Genomic DNA, 21,178 nt, shown 5'->3' with positions numbered 1-21,178 from the left:
CTCAATGGCTCTTTTGCAGACCACAACACCCAAAAGGAGAGAGAGAACACAGGGGATTGCCCTGCCACAGAGGCAGGGGGGATGGGGGGATGGGGGTGGGGGGGGGGATATTATCCATGGTGGTGGAAAATGGGCACTGGTGGAGGGATGGGTATCTGATCATTGTATAATCAAACCCAAGCACAAAAAATTGTAAATCTACAACTGTACCTCATGGTGTTTCACTAATAAAAAAAGAAAAATTAAAAAAAAAAACCTGGCACTGCCATTTGTGTTATTTGAGTGTCATTAAAATGAGCCACCAGTGTCATGTTCTGGTGCCAACGTATTTGTTGCCTTCTTCATACTCCCAGTTTGTTTTATATAAAAAATAAATGTTTTTGTTTGTCCAGAGCGATAGTGCAGTGGGCAGGGCTTTTGCCTTGAATGCAGCTGACCCAGGTTCAATTCCTGGCACCATATATGGTCCCCCAAGCCCTGCCACGCATCATCCCTAAATGCAGAGCCAGGAGTAAGCCCTGACTACCCCTGGTGTGGCCCCATAACAAAACACAACAAAAAGAAATTACTGTTGTTCTCTGGTAGCATGAGAACTTTGCACGTATGTGGCCCTGGATGTGATCTCTGGCAGTGGAAAACACACCTGTGTCCAGAATTGCTCCTATTCTACAAAGGAAACATGCCTAGTCTGTAGCTCTCAGGGGATTCTGTGAACCGCCCCCTCCCCACTGACACCCCTCTGTGCGCAGACTCCAATTTGAGAATCTCAGAGGAAACCAGAGAATTCCCTGAGAACTTTGGGGTCTCCTGGAAGCACCCCGTCCTGTTGCAGATGTGACCGCTGAGTGCTGCTTGTGTACCGGTGGGTGGCCGGCCCCTGTGGAGGTACTATTTTAGAACTGGGGGTTCTGCAAGGGTCTGACCGCCTCCTTCTGAGTCTGGCGGGGTCGGCTCTCCCTCTGCTCAGGGCTACGCAGCCTTCCCCAAGAGCCACACCCAGGCTTCACATGTGCCTTCAAGCCACCCCAAGAGAGAGCTCAGGGCTGCAGGCAGGAAGGAGGCCACTCCTGGGGGTGCTTCCACAGAGTTCCCAGGACTGGCAGTGTGGGTGACAGTGCAGAGATAATAGTCTGGTTTAGGGACAGGGTAGCACTGTAGCACTGTCCTCCCGTTGTTCATCGATTTGCTGGAGCGGGCCCAGTAATGTCTCCATTGTGAGACTTGTTGTTACTGTGTTTGGCATATCGAATACGTCACCGGTAGCTTGCCAGGCTTTGCTGTGAGGGCGATATACTCTCAGTAGCTTGCTGGGCTCTCCAAGAGGGGCAGAGGAATTGAACCCGGCTTGGTCCAGTCGGCTGTGTGCAGGGCAAACGCCCTATCGCTAGGCTATTACTCCAGCCCAGGGACAGGGTAAAGTTCATGAAAACCTCACCTCTTCCTTTCATCTTCCTATTCTTTTTTTTTTTTTGGCTTTTTTTATTTGGGGGAATCATACCTCTCATACCTAGCGATGCACAGGGGTTACTTCTGGCTCTGCACTCAGGAATTACTCCTGGTGGTGCTCAAGGGACCAGATGGGATGCGGGGGATCAAACTTGTGTTGGCCTTAGGCAAGACAAACGCCTTCCCTGATGTGCTATCGCTCCGCCCCATCTTCCTATTCTTCCAGAGCTTTGGCCCCTAACATTGGGGACCAGGGTCTAGTCTATCATAGACAAGAGGCTTCCTTATATTTTAGGAGGCCGTTAGAACCCACCAGCCATCTATCACCGGCTCTGACTCATAAATGTCCATTCATTCCCTGAGCCAGAAAACCACAGGGTTTGTCTCAACAGCAAGGATTCCCTCCAGGGCTGACCTGACTTCTGGGCTTCTAGTCCAAGCCCTTTTCACACTCACCAAAAACACTCATGTTCTTCCCCCATTCTTTTCTTTCCTATTTTTTTGGGGGGAGGGCACAGCCAACGGTGCTCAGGGCTGACTCCTGATTCTGTGCTCAGGGATCACTCCTGGAGGTTCTCAGAGGACCATATGGGATGCTGGGGTCAAGCCCAGTTCAGCAGGTCAGTTGCATGCAAGGCAAGCACCTTACCCCTTTACTATCTCCCTGACGCCCTGATGTCCCCCCTCTGCCCCTCATCTTACACCGTGCGTGTGTGTGCGTGTGTTTGTGTGTGTGTGTGTATGTGTGTGTGTGCAAGCATTCTATAGCCCTCACCAATCCCTGCTGTGGCCCAGGAGATGCTCGCCAGCCTCCTCAGTGATTTATGGGCAGGGCTGCAGAAACTTGACAGCCTGATGAGCAGAGCATCTGAGCTTGTTGGTGGCCTGTTGGAAAAATACATGGAGCTGGGGGAGGGGGGTGCAACACGGCCTCCTGGTGGTCTCTGAGTCACACAGGTCAGCCAGGGCTGGCTCCCCCCACCCCCCAAGTCTGCCCCTTTCAGCTGTCTCTGCCACAGCGCACAGCCCAGGCACAGAGATGGGAACCGCGATTTACAAACTCTCAGGCAAGATCAACTTTCAGGTGAAGAAAACTCACGTACCCGGTAGGTGATTCCTGCTTGGGACAGTCTGGTGGCAGTTGGGCAGCCGGGAGGAACCAGAATCTCCATGTGGGTTCAATTGTTTGTGCCTTTGATGTTCCAGAAAGACCCAGCTGGCCTCTGAGGCTCGGGGCAATGGCTTCGGCGGGCTGTTGAGTGTTTTGTGTCCTCTGAGTTTGTTTAGAAGCCTTCAAGAGGAAGCTTGTCTCTTGTGGGCAAATGTGCTTGCCAGTTTTGCATGTGTCAGACAAAGGACAGGAACAAGAGAGCCCTGCAGCTTCTTGCTATTATCGGACAGCTCAGGAGGTTTAATTTTCCACGACAGATGTCACACTAATGCCAGCATTATTGGGGCCAGTTATAAATATCAAAGACATGTGTTTTGCTGTGCAGAGTCTTCCAGAAAGGGCTCAAGGACCTCCCGGCATTACTCCCTGCTCCCCATCTTTCTTGAGAAGCTACAGAAATTGCCTTCAAGCCTACAGTTGGAGGGAGGGAATTGCCCAGATGCAGTAACCCCCCAAGAAAATGCAGGGGCGAGCAGGGGTTCTAATAACTTCAAGATGTGGGTGGATCATTATTATCCCCCAAAATCTAAACAAAGGCACAACTGCAGAGAGCTCAGTGGATAGACCACATGGTATGCGTATAGGAATTCCAGGTTTGGTCCTTGGCACCGTGTGATCTCCCCTGTTTATGGGGGAACACCCCAGTGCCCAGCACCAAGTAGAGAGTAACCCCTGAGTACCACTGGGTGTGGGCCCCAAAAATCTAAGTAAAAATTTAACAAAAAGTAAATTTTTTGTAGAGTCATATACAGTGATGGTCAGGGGCCACTCCCAACAGTAACCAGGGTGTGAACCCAGAACTCCTGCACACAAAGCATTAACCCCCAACATACACACATGCACACACACACACACACACACACACACACCTATATGCGCCATCGCCCTGGACCTGGAATTTAAATATTCAATAAAAGAAAAGGGTCTTGGGGCTGGGGAGATGGTACAGTAGATAGAATATTTGTATTGTGTGCAGCCAACCTGAATTCAACCCCTGGCACTCCCTATAACCCCCAATTCCTGTCAGGAGTGACCCCCAAATATTAAGTCAGGAGTAGGCCTTGAGAACTGCCAGGTGTGGCCCCAAAGCAGAATAGCGCAAGAGAGATAGGGAGAACATCTTCCACTTTTCTCTTCCAATGCTAGTAATGGCCTCTATAAGATTGGGAGCCTTGAGGGCATCGCTCACAGCAGAGGGCCAAGAGGTACATTGACAATGACCTCTCACGACAATAACCTCTGAGCCCTCCTCCACCTCATCTTAGCCATAAGCCTGTGAGCAGCAGGATTCCTGCCTTCTGAGCTCTGGGAGACGGAGCCTGGGCTCAGGATCTGCCCTATAAACATCTGGTTCTTATTTACTTATTTATTTTTTGTTTTGGGGGTCACACCAGGCTCTGAACTCAGTGATCACTTCTGGCAGTGCTCAGAGGACCATATGTGGGTGCTGGGATAACACTCAAATCTGCTCAGTGCAAGGCAAGCGCCCACCCACTGTACTATAGATTGGTTCTCCTGGTAGTAAGGCACAGCATTATCATTTTCATCATGCCAAACACACCACCTGCACATAGTCCATTGTGCGCATATATATACACGTGTATATATACATGTATACACACAATTTATGCATACATTCATCTGTCGTTGGAAATTTGGATTGTTTCTATATTGTGGCTCTTGGTCTTAGTGCTGTAATAGACTAGGTGTGTATACATCATTTTGCATCATTGTTACCATGTTTTTATTATTTTTTTTCATTTGGGGGTCTTATCCATTGGTGTTCACGGCCCATTCCTGCCCCTATACTCAAAAATGACCCCTGGCAGTGTTCAGTTGACCATACACAGTGCTAGGCTCAAACCATGGTCAGCTGCATGCAAGCCCTTACTATCTCCTTCCTAACACCTTACTTACTAATCACTGTACTATATCTCTGGCCTGTGTTTTTTTTTTATGTTCTTGGGATAGATATCAAGAAATTTGATCACAGAGTCATAGGAGGCTTTATTAGTTTTCTTGAAAGATGTCTCCATACTTTTTCCACACAGGTGGAACCAGATGGCATTCTCACCTTTATCATCACACCCTCACCAAAAAAAATTAAAAAAATAAAGTATATGTATATATTTTTTAATTTATAGGTTTTGCACTCCAAATTCACCTTTTTGCAAATCAAATTCACCACTTTGCAAATCAAATTCACTCTCTTGCATGTCAATTGTTTTTCACACAAAAATATTTTCTTGGGCAGGAGAGATATTACAGTGGGTAATGCATTTGCTTTGTACCTGGTTGACCCAGATTCAATCCCTGGCATGATCTATGGTCTCCCAAACACCACTAGGAGTAATCCCTGAGCACATATCTAGGAATAAGCTCTGAGCACAGTCAGATATAGCCAAAAAATAAAATAAAATATTTTTCAATCTTTTTAATACAAAAAATTTTAGATGAAGTTATAATTAAAAATTTGATTACATAAACATTTATGATGATAACATATTTAAGGTCATAAATACTTATTTACTTATATCTTTATTTATTATGGTTCTCCTGTCACTGTTTGTGGTAATTTCATATTGTGTACATATTCTGAAAATAATTATAATCTGTATTGTGATCTTTGCAATAAAATGATTGATAACATCTAGTAAATTGTTATGGTTTGAAGTATCAGTCAAATTATTTCTTATACAGACTGAATTTTTAAAAATGCTTTCAATGGGGTTCATCATTGAATAGGGTTCTCATTCCACTGAGAGTATGAAGATAGAACTAATAAAGTGTGTTTTGCTGAGCCATAGATTTCATGAAGACTTAGGTTGTCCAAACCAACTACACTTCTTCTAGATTATTTTCATCCAATTTCTGTAATAATCTCTGAAAAAATTGCAAAAAATACAAGCCAATGTATTAATTCTGATCACAACTTTGTTTACTGAAAATGGCAATTAAATCCAGTTTCATTGATGAATTTTTTTTTCTTGCTTCAAGGGTGTTTTGGGGGGAAATCCAGCAAGTAAATCCTGCATACCTTAATTGTTCTTTCCAAGTCTTGATGATTCATAAATGTTTCTGTCCATTACTAAAAGAACTTCTGCTTAATTCTACATGTACCAATTGAAGAATCTTGTCATAAATTCTCCTTTAAATTATGCACGAATTTTCTTTAGTCAGTTCTGTTTGAAGTTTAATTTGATGCTCCTCTTACTGCCACATTTTTTTCCTATCGATACATCACCACTTATGTTATACTGTTTAATGGTGGACTTCACCATGTTCTTATTAACACCAGATTTTAGCTTACTCATTCACCATTATCCCTTCCTCATTTTATTAAAGCATTTATTATCATGAAGAATATGATCTCATTATGTTACGCAATGGAACTTCTTGATAATTCTGATGAGATGACGCACATTCACTGAGGCTAGATACAGACTCACAGAGCTTTATCAGTGCATGTTGTAACCATTTTCAGGGGCAGATCACCTGACCACACATGTAACTAGGAACATGATCACGGAAAAAAAAAAAGAGATTATTACATTACTTCACTCTATTGACCTCCAGGGTGAATTTGATTTGGAAAAGTATGAATTTGATTTGCAAAAAAAGTTAAGAGTTTCCAGGTGACCTGATGATACCACTTCTTGGCATCTGACCTCATAGTACAAGAATATTTGCATAACTATGTTCATTGCAGCACTTAATACAATAGCCAGGATGTGGAAACAGGCTAAATACTCTTTAAATTGATGTGAGAAGCCTGGAGAGTACCTCCATGGTAGAGCACCTGCCTGTAGGCGTGAGGCCACTACTTTGCATCTTATTGGCACCACTTGTGCCCAAGGGCAACCCAGACACAAGATCATTTTGTTTTTGTTGTTGTTTTTTAATTGAATCACAGTGCGTTCCAAAGTTACAAAGATTGCTTCTACTTCTTCCCATTGTGGTTCACAGTCTCTTACTGATAAGATATCATATCCTTTACCTTCTTTCTGCACCCCATCCTTCAAGGTGTCCACTTGCCTCCCCCTCTGTTCCAGTGACTTATCCCCCACCCCCCACAGTGGCGGTCTGTCTCCTCTCTTCATTTCTATTGCCTTTGGGCATTAGCTATTCACCTACTATTCCACATGTGAGAGATCATTCCGGGTCTGTCCCCTCTGACTCCCCTCTAACTCACTTCACTCTGCATGATACCGCAATGTCATCTGGGATCCCTGCACCCCAGTCAAGTGTAGGAACACGGCAACCAGTGTGTGACTTCCATCCCATTTTAAAAACTGCGCCCCACAAATGTCTAGTAGGCTAAACTCTGTCTGTGAAATACCCTCATTATAACGTCTTTCATTTCAAGCATGGTTGAGTGCATGTCTCCTAGCAGCTAGACCCTGAGCTCTATCCTTGGCACCAAAAGAAAAAAAAGCAATAAAGGGGCTGGAGGGATGTTACAGTAGAGAGGGTGTTTGCCTTGCACGCAGCTGCACAAGGCTAGACAGGGCTCAATCCTCAGCACCCCATATGGTCCCCTGAATGCAGAGCCACAAGTAAGTCCTGAACACTGTCAGGTATGGCCCCCAAACCAAATTAATAATAATAATAATAAAATTTTAAAAAGAAAAAAGCAATATAAAATAACAAGAAAAAGGAACCAGAGCAATAGTACAGCAGGTAGGGCAGTTGCCTTTCACCTAATCAACCAGGGCTCAATCCTCGGCATTCCATCTGGCCCCCAGAGCCCACCAGGAGTAACTCCTGAGCGCAGTCAGGAGTAACCCCTGAACACCACCAGGTGTGGCCCCAAAACAAACATGCAAACAAGGGGTTAGAGCAATAGCACATCGGCGGGGCACTTGCCTTGCACACCAACGACCCAGGTTCAATCCCCGGCATCCCATATGGTCCCCCAAGCACCGCCAGGAGTAATTCCTGAGTGCAGAGCCAGGAGTAACCCCTGAGCATTGCCAGTTGTGACCCCAAAAGCAAAACAAACATGCAAACAAACAAACAAACAAAAAACTCAGCTTTAGATTTCAGAGAAGGCCACTAGGGTGGAGGGTTGTTTTTCATTTGGTGGGTTTCTCTGAGGGGGGGCTCACGGTCCAACTGGGCTTGGCCACAAGGTGGTCCAGCGCCTTGAGCCCGTGCTAGCGCCAGCAACCCCCCCACCCCGGGGTTTCCTCCCTGCCATGCCCAGAGGCCCTGCCTCTCCCTCCTCTAGGTCAAAGGCTGGATGGTTGGTGGGGGGAGTATCAGAGCCACAGGGGTCCTGCCAGACACACCTAACCGGAGCGTGGCGCGCTTGTTCTTCCAGAGGGGAAGTACATCTGCCATTCTCACTGCCCAGACCTGGTGCACCTGGATTACCCACAGAACGGGAGGCTCCCGAGCTGCCTGGCCGCCTGGGAAGGACGCCCTGCGAGCACCGAGCACGCTCAGGTACGCCCCATTCGATGGTGCTGAACACCGGAGGCTGGGCGCCTCCCCAACCCCAGGACACGCCGAGGGGGCTCGTGTCCATGAGAGGGAGACCCTCGGGGCTCGCCTCCGCATCTTTGCTGGCTCTCTTTGGTCTTGGCCATCAGGCCTGCAGTGTCAGGAGTTGGGTGGCCGCCAGTGATGGTAGAGTCAGCCCCCCAGAAAGTGGGCAGAACATCTGGGCCTTGGAGCTGCAGGTCGGAGTCCACCGGCGTCCTCGCCCTGCGCTGGGCGCTGACCTCTTGGCAGGGTTGTTTGTCACTCGTGGAGAAAACAAGACACAACTTTTGCATTTGCTCTTTGGGTTCTTCCTCTCCCCCTCCGGCTGGCTGGGGTCACACACCTGGTTGTGATGCTCCCTAAGCTATACGTGGTGCTCACACACGCCTGGTTGAGTGCCTTGGACGGCGCACTCTGCTGAGGCTCAGGGGGTCCCAGAGGCAGGACCATGGGCAGCATTTCTGGGTGGCACCAGGGAGTGAGCTAAGACCTCACACGCAGCAAGGCTCTTGCAGAGGAGTCATCCTCCAGCGCCCATGTGGGTTGTTTTTTTTTTTTTTCATCTGATAAAGAACCTCTTGAGAACCTTGCCCCTGGGTTTCACTGGTTCCATTAGCAGGGGGTGGGGATTATCTGACCAGAAGGTTGTAGAAAGTCAGAAAAACCCCAGGATCTCATCCTGGTCCATGACGGAATAGACACATATGTGTCTGTTTGGCTACCTCTGCACACAGCCTGTCTGCCTTTATTGTATAGCCTGCAAAGAACGTAATAAATTTCCCAATGGCCCTCGGTAGAAAGAAAGTCCCCCAGTGTTAGCTGGTACAAGCCCTGTGGAAAACAGTATGGAGAGTTCTCAGTAAACTTGGAATTGGACTATCATATGACCCAGGAATTCCACTTTTGGGTATCGGTCCCTAGGACATACAAACACTCTCTTGAGGGACTGGAGTGATAGTACAATGGCTTGGACACTTGCCTTGCACACAGACAACCTGGGTTCGATTCTTGAGTGCAGAGCCCTGAGCATTGCTAGATGTGGCCCCCAAAAAAGAAAAAAACAAACAAACCACTCTCTCAAAAGGACATGCGCACTCCATTATTTATTGCTGCGCTCAGTACCACGGTTAAGATATGGAAGCAATCCAGGTGACAAGGCCAGATGAGTGGATTATGAAGCTGTGGTGTATACACACAATAGAATACTGTGCAGCTGCAAGGAAAGATGAAATCATGCAATTTGCTGTGACCTGATTAGAAGATATGTTGAGTAAAGTAAGACAGAACAAAGACAAACAGGATGATCTCCATGGACTATAGAATACTGGATGAGATGTATTTTTTTTTGTTTTGCTTTTTTGGGTCACACCTGGTGATGCATAGGGGTTACTCCTGGCTCTGCACTCAGGAATTATTTCTGGTGGTACTCAGGGGACCACATGGGATGCTGGGAATCGAACTCAGGTCAGTCACATGCAAGACCTCTGTGCTATCACAGTCACATGCCCTACCCTCTGTGCTATCACTCCAGCCCCTGGATGAGGAGATGTATTGTAGTAGAAGGGGGATGCCTAGATCAGCCTTGACTACAGTGTTTAGAAAGGAGACAGAGAAGAAGGATAGAAGTCAAAGTGGGAATCAGAGAACGAGAAGTAATTGGCAAGCAGGCATCAGGGCTTCAGTTATCCCAGTGATGTGAGTGAGAGGTAAAGGCATATCCCCCGAATACACACTCAACCAAATTAAAAACATGAGATTTAAGTGGCAACCACAGAAACTTTGTAATATCCCTTTGTAATATCCCCCTGACAGGTGGGGCTGGAGTGAATTGGGATGGGAGGGAATCCAGGAACATTGGTGGAGGGATTGGTGCTGAATTACTGTGTGTCTAAAACTTAATTATTAGAAACGTTGTAAATCATGGTTCTTTAATAAAAATTGTATAGGAAAAGAAAAGAGAAAAGTTCCCCAATCCCACATTAGAGCAAGACTCTCCAACGACCTGATTACCATCTGCTCCTGGTCAGATCACTAGGCTGCCTCTGTAGTACCTCCATCCTCGCTGGTTTCTGTTATTCTTTTTTCCTAAATATTTTATTATTGACTCACTATGAGATATATGTTTACAAAGCTGTTCATAATTTGGATTTAGTCCTCCAGTGTTCCAACACCCACCCCTCCACCAGTGTACATTTCCCAGCACCAGTGTCCCCTGGTTCCCTCCCAATCACCTCCTGATACCAAGCCTGCCTCTATGGCAGGCATTTTTCTTCCTCTCTTTCACTTTCTCCCTCTCATTTCTCTCTGTCTCTCTATCTCTCTGTCTCTCTCTTTGTCTCTCTCTGTCTCTCTGTCTCTGTCTGTCTGTCTGTCTCTCTCTTTCTGTCTCTCTCTCTCTCTCCCTCTCCCTCTCTCTCTCCCCTTTTGGGCACTGTGGTTTGTAGTACAGATATTGAAAGGTCATCTGGTATGTCCCTTTACCTACTTTTAACACTCATTACTTGTCCAGCGTCCTCACTGTTTTCTTGCTGAAAGCGGGAATGACTTCATGCTAGCTTCCTTGTCTGCACATTCCCTCCAACCCAACCCTCCCACCCACCCCCACCCCGCACCATGTCCATCATCTTCTCTCCTGCCCCAAAGATGCTTCCCTGATAAGTCAGTTTTCCCTAGAAGGGTGGGAACCCTGCAGTCAAGGGGCTCCAAGAGCCTTGTCCATTTCCAGAGCTCACTACAATGTCCAAATCAGATCCCAGAAATCAGGGAGCTATACCCCTTCTTCCATCTATGTGAGTGAACCTGTGGCTCACTTTGGGGCCATCAAGCTGGTTGCACCCCTCTCCCGAGACCAAGGGCTGAGTACAAAGACCAGATTCCTGATACTCCCCTTGTTCTTCCCCTAACAAAGTGAGCTCCTACTGAGAATAGTCATCGCGCCTGTGAAGAGTTCCTTCAGCATGCACGGTTCCCAGCTGGGAAACTCCCATTTCTCTTCATTATATTTGGCAGGGGCCTCGGAAGAACAGGAGCAGGGGAGGAGGTCCGTAAGGGTGTGAAATGCAGGCAGTTGAAATAGTTCATTTCAACTAGAGGCTGATTTTACAACTGGAGCCTACTGGAGTTGATGCAAAATTGTATTAAAACAAAGTGCAAGGGTTGGAGTGATAGCACAGCAGGTAGGTTGTTTGCCTTGCATGCAGCCGAACCGGGTTCGATTCCCAGCATCCCATATGGTCCCCCAAGCACCGCCAGGAATAATTCCTGAGTGCAGAGCCAGGAGTAACCCCTGTGCATTGCCAGGTGTGACCCAAAAAGAAAATATATATATATATATATATGCATATATGCATATATGGGCTGGAGCAATAGCACAGCAGTAGGGCATTTGCCTTGCACGCAGCCAACATGGCTGACCCGAGTTCGATTCCTCCGCCCCTCTCGGAGAGCCCGGCAAGCTACCGAGAGTATCGGGCCCACACGGCAGAGCCTGGCAAGCTACCTGTGACATATTCGATATGCCAAAAACAGTAACAAGTGTCACAATGGAGATGTTACTGGGCCCGCTCGAGAAAATCGATGAACAACTGGGTGACAGTGACAATGATATACATACACACACACACATACACACACACACACACACACACACACACACACACATATATAAAACAAAGTGCAGAAAAGGCCTTCATCCAAGAAAAAAGGTAGGGATTAGGAGTGTAGTTTGGGATTGATTAGGATGCAGAGAGAGAGAGAGAGGGTTCAGTGTAAGTCTTTTTTTTTATGTAGGAGTACTGCTATTTATTCAGCCACTGATTAGCTGATTGAATTGGGCATGAACTCCACCTTACTTATTTTTTCATATTTTTATTTATTTATGTATTATTTCTTCTTATATTTATTTATTGACTAACTGTGGGAAAAGTTATAAAGCTTTCAGGTTTAAGTCTCAGTAGTACAATGATCAAACACCTTTCCCTTCACCAGTACTCATTTTTCACCACCAAGAACCCCCTTATACCCCCCTCCCACCCCTCCCAGTGCCTGTGAGGCAGATGATTTTTACTTAACTCTTATCTATATTGATTATGTTCATTATTTCGACAAAAGATGCACCATTATTGTTCAGAATTCTCCCCCCGCAACAACCAGAATTGCTGAAAAGGCATTGTGAAATACTTTGTTTTCTATAGTTGGTTATGAGAATCATATAATGATTTTGGATTTCTGCAAAGAGCCAGATAATTACGAGATTGGTTTCTGTGCGTCTGGTGTTATGGCTGTGCTGGAGAGCCGCTCGTGGGGAGGCAACTCGTGACCTCAGTAGGGCGTAAAGGACGAGCCGGTACCCGCCCCCCCCTTCCCATGAGACTACAGTTGCCCCATCACCACCAGCTCATACCTGACTTTCCAATAAGCTCTGAGGTGGCGGCCACCTTGCTGCTGAGCGGGAAAAAGGGGGAAGGGAGCAACGCCCTTTCCCTCCCGGGGAGGCATGGCACCATAGTTTAACGCATGGTCCATTCACTTTTCTGCCACAAGCTGTCGGGCGAGTTCAGAGTAGGTTTGAAACAAATGCTTTAGGAAGCTTCTCAAGAGGTATCTGAGCTATGAAACATTGAATAATTTGCATTTTATAACATTTTCCTTCCTTCCTTCCTTCCTTCCTTCCATCCATTTCCTTCCTTCCTTTCTTCCTTTTTCTTTCCTGCCATACCCAGCTGTGCTGAGACCTTACTCCTGGCTCTGTGCTCAGGGATCACTCCTGGCAGTGCCCAGGAACATATGCAACGCTGAGGATTGAACCTAGGTCAGCCACTTGCATGGCGAGTGCCCTCCCTACTCCTATCTCTCTGGCCCCAAGATCTCTTAGTCAATCGATAATCCCCAGGACTATTGCTGCTGACTCTGTACTTAGGCAGTTCTTAGGGGACCATAATGGGGTCCGGGGACCCTCAGTCAGGTGCATGTAGGCAAGTGCCCTTATCCACAATACTATTTCTTCAGCCCTACGGTGAGACCTTTTCAACTGCAATGTATAATGAGAGACGTATTTAGCTATTTACCAACTTTAGATTTTGATGAAGTTTGGTATAGTTTCTCAATTTGGTGCCCTGAAGACTAATCTATTTGACCAATTTTTCTAATCAAACTGTGCTTGTAGCATAGATACTTTTATGATCCTTGAAGGAATGCATGATTATTGCAGAAATTTGGAAAATATTACAAAGTGTTGTTTGTTTTGTGGCACTGGGACTAGAACCGGAACCTCACAGGCGTGTTCCGCTGCTGTACCTTAGCTCTGGCCCTGCTTTATATTCTCTGAAAACATTATTTAATAGTCATAATAGTTCTCCTTATGGATGCTGCATATTTGATCCAGTCATTCCAGTTCTTCGGTACTGCTTCTACTGGTTTTTATATCTCTCCAGGCAAGGAAAGACAGTACAAGGGTTAAAGCACATGAACAACCAATTGTGTTTTATTCCTGGCACTGCATAATGTCCCCCAAGCACCGCCAGGAGTGACCCTGAGCACTGAGCCCAGAGTAAAACTGCTGTGAGCCTAAAAAAAAATGAAAACTTTTTTCATATTTCTGCCTATTTCCTTAATTTTCTTATTTCTGCCTGCTTTGGGCCTAAAAAAAAAAATGAAAATCTTTTTCCAGGGGTTGGAGGGATAGCACAGCGGGTAGGGCGTTTGCCTTGCACGTGGCCGACCCAGGTTTGATTCCCAGCATCCCATATGGTCCCCCGAGCACTGCCAGGAGTAATTCCTGAGTGCAGAGCAGCAAGAACACTTGTTCTTGCTAAGCCCCATGGTTTCCCTGTAGAGCAGCAATAATTAGGTTCAGCTTCCGACACAATCACCTTTATTTTTATTTCTTTAGGACAGAAATATTTCGATACCGACTCATTTCATAAGGCTCAAGTTCGAGCATACTTGGGAGCAGTTTTTTGTCTTTGGGAGAGGCAGAGTAAGAGGAACCCAATCACTCAGACCCCACCTGTGAGCCAAGGGAACTACACCTGTACGTTAAGTCTTCAGTCCCACGGAGGATTATTCATAGTCATTACGGCTTGTTTGCTACATTTATTGTTGTTGGTGTTTGTTGGGGGCCACATTCGGCAGTGCTCAGGGCTTACTCCCAGCTCTGTGCTCAGGGATCACTCCTGAAGAGGTACTGGGGGCCCGTATGGGGCTTTGGCGGGTCAAACCCCAGTCAGCTGAGGGCAAAACAAATGTCCTACCCGCTATACTGTCTCTTGATCCCCAGTGGCAGCATGTGTGAGGAGGATCCCTGGAGTGCCACCTCCCCTCCCCCTTCCCCTGTGCTCTCTGAGGCGACATCAGAGAAGGGCCTTCCTGAGGGTTGCAGGACCCCAGGCCCAGCGCCGAGTGGCAGGGTTTGCTGGTGCTTATGAGGCCACCAGAGGGCGCGCCAGCATTAACTACTGCGTCCTTGTCGCCTTAACACGGGTTCCCATGGAGAACTAAATGCAGACCCTGGAGTTTACCGGAGCTGGTTTACCCCGCACTCGGAAGGCTGAGACTCGGACATACAGTTTCGAGTGGGGATTACAAAGGAAGAAAAAAAGAACTGAATCATCACCATATAATTATGTGTACTATAGTACACAAAACACAGAAGTTTTTCTGTGTTTCAGACTTACCAGAATCAGCAAGGGTTGCTTATGCTGGGGGTTGTTGTTGGTTTTTTATTTTTCTGTTTTGTTTTTTGTTTAGTTGAGGGCTAACTCCCTGCCCATGGTACTAAGAGTATCAGTAGGAGGTTTGAGCAATCCCCAGCACCTCTTCCTCCAGCCCTGGTAATGAACTACCCACCAGCCTGCTTAGCTAAGACTCACAAGAACGAGGCCACCCCACCCAGAAAAATAACCCAAACAAATAAACAATATAGAAGTAGCTGGAGCGATAGTACTCAACTGGGCATTTGCCCTGCACGTGGTCCACCCAGGTTCCATCCCCAGCACCGCATATGATCCCTTGAACACTGCCAGGAGTGACCCCTGAGCATCACCCAGTGTGGCCCCAAAGAGCCAACGTTTAAGAAATAAATAAATAACTGAATGAATATAGGAGAATATAGATATAATTTGGGGATTTGTGACAGGAAGGTGACAAGAGAAATAAAGGTAGGAAAGTAATGGTTGGGGCTGGGATCCCGGAGCCAGAGAGCTGGGGCCTGGTCCTTATTTCCAGAAAGACCAGCTTGCACGGTTTTGACTTCCAACGTCCTGTGAGTCTATGAACATATCTTGCAGCTCTTTTCACTTTCCCTTTTGGATATTACACAAAAGTTCGTATACTCAGTACTGGCTCAGAGTTCTGAAAGTTGTGATCACTTTTCAGTGACTATAACTCTAAGAATGTATTAACAGGGCAAAGAGATAGCCTAGGGGTTAAGGCACTCACCTGGTAGATGGTTGACCTAGATTCAATCCCAGCACTGCGTATGGTCCTCCATGTAGTGCCAGGAGTGATCCCTGAGCACAGAGCCAGGAGTAAGCCCCGAGAACTGCTGGGTGTGGCCCCCAAACAAAACAAAGCATAATTTATTTTTTTTATTAATTTATTATCGAGCTCTTAAAGATTGACTCAATGAGTACCCAATGCTACGTTAACTGATGCAAGGAGGTTGAAGCCAGCCTGTATTTACAGCCCACTGAGCAGGGAGAGGCAGGTGACCCCTGGGAGAGTGTGTGGCCTTGGGGTCCATCCCTGGCAACACAAGAAGCAAACCACACCAAACCCAAACCCACAGAGCAACTAAGAGGGACCGGCAGCTCCCAACTGAGGTGCTGCTTCTGTGGGTGCAGAACTGCCAACCAGCGCGGCTGGGACTGGGGGTTAGAGGGCTCAAGGCCCTTCATTGTATTTATCCTGGGCTAACTAGGATGCTGTGAGTGGAGGCTAGGCCATTGGAATTTGCACTGAAATATTATGTGTTAGTATTATGGTGGTACAGAAAAAATGATGGTCACATAGACGCTCTGGGATTGTCTTTCAAGGAGGAGTAGGACATTTGAAGTCAAGATGCTTGACCTCGGGGCTGGAGTGATAGTACAGAGGGGAGGGCGTTCGCCTTGCACGCAACCGACCCAGGTTCGATTCCCAGCATCCCATATGGTTCCCTGAGCACCACCAGGAGTAATTCCTGAGTGCAGAGCCAGGAGTAACCCCTGTGCATCACCAGGTGTGACCCCAAAAAAAATAATAAAGGATGCTTGACCTCCCCCTGGAGTTCTCAGGTGTCAGAGGGAACTGGAGCTACCTTGGCGGGAGCTGCCTGGCCACGAGACTAGAGAGAAATGTCTCCACTGAAACCCTCAGCAGAGCAGCCTCAGAAGGCAGCCTGGAGACCCGAGCTCACCCACTCTGCCCTTGCTGGAGAGAGGGGGACCATGGCCCTTGAGGCCTGGGCGCTGATCCATGCTCAGCTGATCCTGGGGGGCACTCTTAGGGGGGTCCCCAGGGACCATGCGATGTTGGAGATCAAATCAGGGGTTCCTGCATGCAAAGCGCATGCTCTAGCCCTCTGACCCATCTCCCTGGTCCTCGGGCCTGCATCTTAAGGTAGATTCAGGAGCTTCACCATACTCTTCTGGGTCATTTGGGATCCTCCAAGCAAGGAAAGCCAAGATGGGACTAGGCAGGTGAGACTGAACAAAGGCACTTGTGGGGGGTTGGGGGGGCGGGGACTCAGCTCATGCAAGGCTTGGGGGATGGTAATGGAGGATTCAAGGGGGATGGAGCCCAGCAAAGGCATAGTCGCTATACGTGTGTGAGACCCTGGGTCTAACCCCTGAACTGGGGGGGTGGGAGGGGAGAGGAGTAGAAAGGGAGAGAGAAAGGGAAAGAACAAAGGGAGAAAGGGAGGGAGGGAGGAGGAAGGGGAGGGAGGGAAGAAGCAAGGGGTGGAGGATGGGGAGGAGGAAGGAGAAGGAAGGGGAGTGGGGCCGAGGAGGGACTCTGGAGCCCTGGGCTGCAGCTCTGTGCCGGCGCCCCTGTTGTGAGGGGGTCCCGCTCCTTGCGCCCGGCTCCGTGTGGGAGCTGGTGTCCAGCACATCGGGGACAGGCCCATCAGCCACCCCGTCCCCAGCAGGGATCTGAGCAGAACATATTCGCGTCCAGGGCTACTCCCCCAGGCCCCTCTCTGCCTTCGGACTGTGAGTCACAGGGCAGGAGGGCCCAGCCTCAGAGACAATGACTTCACCCCTCCTGCATTGAAAGCTGAGACCTGAAGCGAGACTCCAAATTCTAAGTAAACTTTCCCAAGGTGCAGGAGTCTGGGCTTCACCTCCATCCCGTGGGAAGGCAGTTCTGCAGCTTCTCAGCCTGGCCAGGACTAGATGCCGTGTCTACTCCCCTTCTAGAAGTTTCCAAGGGGCCCGGAGCTTCTTCCAGAGCCAGTCATCCGCACTGACGAGCCCCCGCCACCTCCGGGTCCCTGCAGGCATGAGGCTGAGCGGGAGCAGATAAGTGGATGGGGGCCCATTTCTGCTTCAGAAAGGCTGTGTACCCCGCTGGTGACTACTGGACACCAGCTCGGACTCAGCCCTAGGACAGGCTCCCTCCAGGGCAGGGGGAAAGTACCAGCAGAGCTGCTGGTGTATCAGATGCCCCCCTCCTACCCCATGGCCCTTCTAGACAAAGGAGTCAGTGATCGAGCCATAACCTAGGCACGCCTCTCTCTCTCTCTCTCTCTCTCTCTCTCTCTCTCTCTCTCTCTGGGCTAGAGCAATAGCACAGCGGGTAGGGCGTTTGCCTTGTACGCAGCCAACATATATATATATATATATATATATATATATATATATATATATATATATACACACACACACACACACACACACATTAGTGATAGCACAGTGGTAGGGCATTTGCCTTATGTGCAGCCAGCCTGGCCAGGCCAGATTCGATTCCTCCGCCCCTCTCGAAGAGCCCGGCAAACTACTGAGAGTATCTCGCCTGTGCAGCAAAACCTGGCAAGCTACCCGTGACATATTCAATATGCCAAACACAGTAACAACAAGTCTCAAAATGGAGACGTTACTGGGCCCACTAGAGCAAAACGACGAACAACGGGAGGATAGTGCTACAGTGCTACATAATTTATATCTCCCGGTCTCTCTCTCCCTCTCTTTCTCTTCCCACCCTCTCTCCATCTCTCTCTCTCCACCTCTCGGTCTGTGTGTGTGTGTGTGTGTGTGTGTGTGTGTGTGTGTGTGTGTGTCTCCTCTCCTCCTCTAGTCTCTCTCTCTCTTTCTCGTCTCTCTCACTCTCTCCCTCTCTCTCCTCCCTCCTCCTTTCCTCTGTCTCTTTCTCTCCCCTCCCCACTTCCTTTTGGGCTCTCCCCAGCAGTGCTCAGAGGACCATTGGCGCTAAGGATGGAACTTGGCCCCCTACCTGTGTATGCACTCCAGGGCCAGAGAGATAGCACAGGGTTAAGGAGCTTGCCTTGCATGTGGCCAGTCCGGTTGATTCCCGATATGCTCCCCTGAGCCCACCAGGAGTGACCCTTGAACACAGAACCAGCAATGAGCACTTCCAGGTGTGGTTCCCAAATCAAAGAATAAACAAACAGAAGACACAACACGTGCTCTCCAGCCACCAGGCTCTCTCTGCAACCATCAGTTCTTGGTATTCATGCCCACCCCAGTGAGCAGATTTGGTTCTGTTCTGTTCTAAAATAAAACCAAAGAATCCATGCTATTGCCCTCCTTCCTTCCTTCCTTCCTTCCTTCCTTCCTTCCTTCCTGCCTTCCTGCCTTCCTGCCTTCCTGCCTTCCTGCCTTCCCCTCCCTCCCTACTTCCTTCTTTCTTTCTTTCTTTCTTTCTTTCTTTCTTTCTTTCTTTCCCTCCCTTCCTTCCTTCCTTCCTGCCTGCCTGCCTGCCTGCCTTCCTGCCTTCCTGCCTTCCTTCCCGCCCTCCCTACTTCCTTTTCTCCTTCCTTCCTTCCTTCCTTCCTTCCTTCCTTCCTTCCTTCCTTTCTTCCTTCCTTCCCCTCCCTTCTTCTTTCTTTCTTTCTTTCTTTCTTTCTTTCTTTCTTTCTTTCTTTCTTTCTTTCCTTCTGCCTGCCTTCCTTCCTGCCTTCCTGCCTTCCTGCCTTCCCCTCCCTCCCTACTTCCTTCTTTCTTTCTTTCTTTCTTTCTTTCTTTCTTTCTTTCTCTTCCTTCCTTCCTTCCTTCCTTCCTGCCTGCCTGCCTGCCTTTCTGCCTTCCTTCCTTCCCCTCCCTCCCTACTTCTTTCTTTCTTTCTTTCTTTCTTTCTTTCTTTCTTTCTCTTCCTTCCTTCCTTCCTTCCTTCCTGCCTGCCTGCCTGCCTTTCTGCCTTCCTTCCTTCCCCTCCCTCCCTACTTCTTTCTTTCTTTCTTTCTTTCTTTCTTTCTTTCTTTCTTTCTTTCCCTTCCTTCCTTCCTTCCTTCCTTCCTTTGTTTCTTTCTTTAAATCACTGTGAGATATACAGTCACAAAGTTGTTCATGATTGGGTTTCGGTCATACATTGTTCCTAAACACCCATCCCTTCACCAGCGTGGATTTCCCACCATCAGTGTCCCCAGTTTCCCTCCTTCCCGCCACCCCCAGCCTGCCTCTACGGCAGGCACTTTCTCTCTCTTTCTCTCTCTCTCTCTCTCTTTCTCTCTCTCCCTCACACATATCCCTCTTCTCCCACCCTCTCTCTCATGGTTTGCAATACTGTTACTGAAGGGTTATCATCTATATCCCCTTACCTCCTCTCGGCACGCAGTGCTTGTCCAGAGCGATCATTCAACCAGCATTGCCACAGTGCTCCCTTCCCTGTCCTGCCTACCCTCCCCTCCCTCTCCTAGGCCTTCCCTGCTCCTCGGACACATTCCAAAACCAGGGACCGTCTCCCAAACACCAGCCAGACTGTGTCACCCTTGCCCCCCCCCCGCCGGGACCCTGCCGCCCCCTGCCACAACGTCCCGCCAAGCCCGTCCTCAATGTCCCCCTCGGCCAGCCGGGGCCTAGCACCTGAGCATCCTCTCAGCTGACGTCTTGGTGCAGCTCACTCGTCCCTTTCTCGTGGGGCTTTGCTGATCTCAGAGACAGAAGCTCCCCACCCCACCCCCACTGTCACCGTCCAGTCCTACCCAGAGTGGGCAGCATGACCCCCTTCCCGGGCTGGGGTCTGCTAAGAAACCTCCAGGAGGCAGGTCGAACATAGCCCAGGGTGCGAGTGGGGGAGGAGGGGCACTTCCTTCCCATGAGGAAGGTGGGTTTCCAGGGGGGCTGAGGATTCTTCTTTTTCTGGAAAGGGACTGGAGGCCAAGCCCATGTGGGCAGCTCTGCTCTGCCTCGCCCGCACCCCAGCACTGTGTCTTCTTTGCTTCGGGTCCCCTGACTCCGTCTGCTTACTCCTTGTCCCCGCCACATGCCGCACGACGTTTCACCAGGAAAGAGGCTTGTCTGGCAGGGCTGCGCGGGAGTCGGTGCCAGCCTGGCACACACTGGCCTCCCCCGAGCGCTGAATGGAGAGTGGGTGAGGGTTGGTGCAGACAGCCTGTGCGCATGGTCGCCACCTTCGCCATCACTTCTCCGGGCACGTCCAGCACCGCCATCTGTTGTGTCACAGACTGTCCTTTGTCACTCCCGGCAGATAGGGAGTATTTGGGGTTTTTTTGGGTGGGCTGGAGTGATAGTACAGCAGGTAGGGCGTTTGCCTTGCATGCGGCCAACCTGGCCGACCCGAGTTCGATTCCTCTGCCTCTCTCGGAGAGCCCGGCAAGCTACCGAGAGTATGTCGCCCGCACCCCAAAGCCTGGCAAGCTGCCCGTGACGTATTCAATATGCCAAACACAGTGACAACAAGTCTCACAATGGAGACGTTACTGGGCCCGCTCGAGCAAACCGATGAACAACGGGAGGCTAGTGCTAGTGCTAGTGCTTTTTTGGGCAATGGACTAACTTTGGGTATCTGGCCGTTTTCCCTGGCAAACAGGGCAGAGGTTCTACACCCCGCGGGACGGGCAGTCGGCCCATCTCCAAATCCCACCTTCCATTCCATTCTCTGAGACCACGGCTGAAT

The sequence above is a fragment of the Sorex fumeus genome, unplaced genomic scaffold, assembly GCF_029834395.1.
Source record: "Sorex fumeus unplaced genomic scaffold, SorFum_2.1 ptg000081l, whole genome shotgun sequence".
Lineage (NCBI taxonomy): Eukaryota > Metazoa > Chordata > Mammalia > Eulipotyphla > Soricidae > Sorex > Sorex fumeus.
This window is presented reverse-complemented; position numbering follows the sequence as displayed.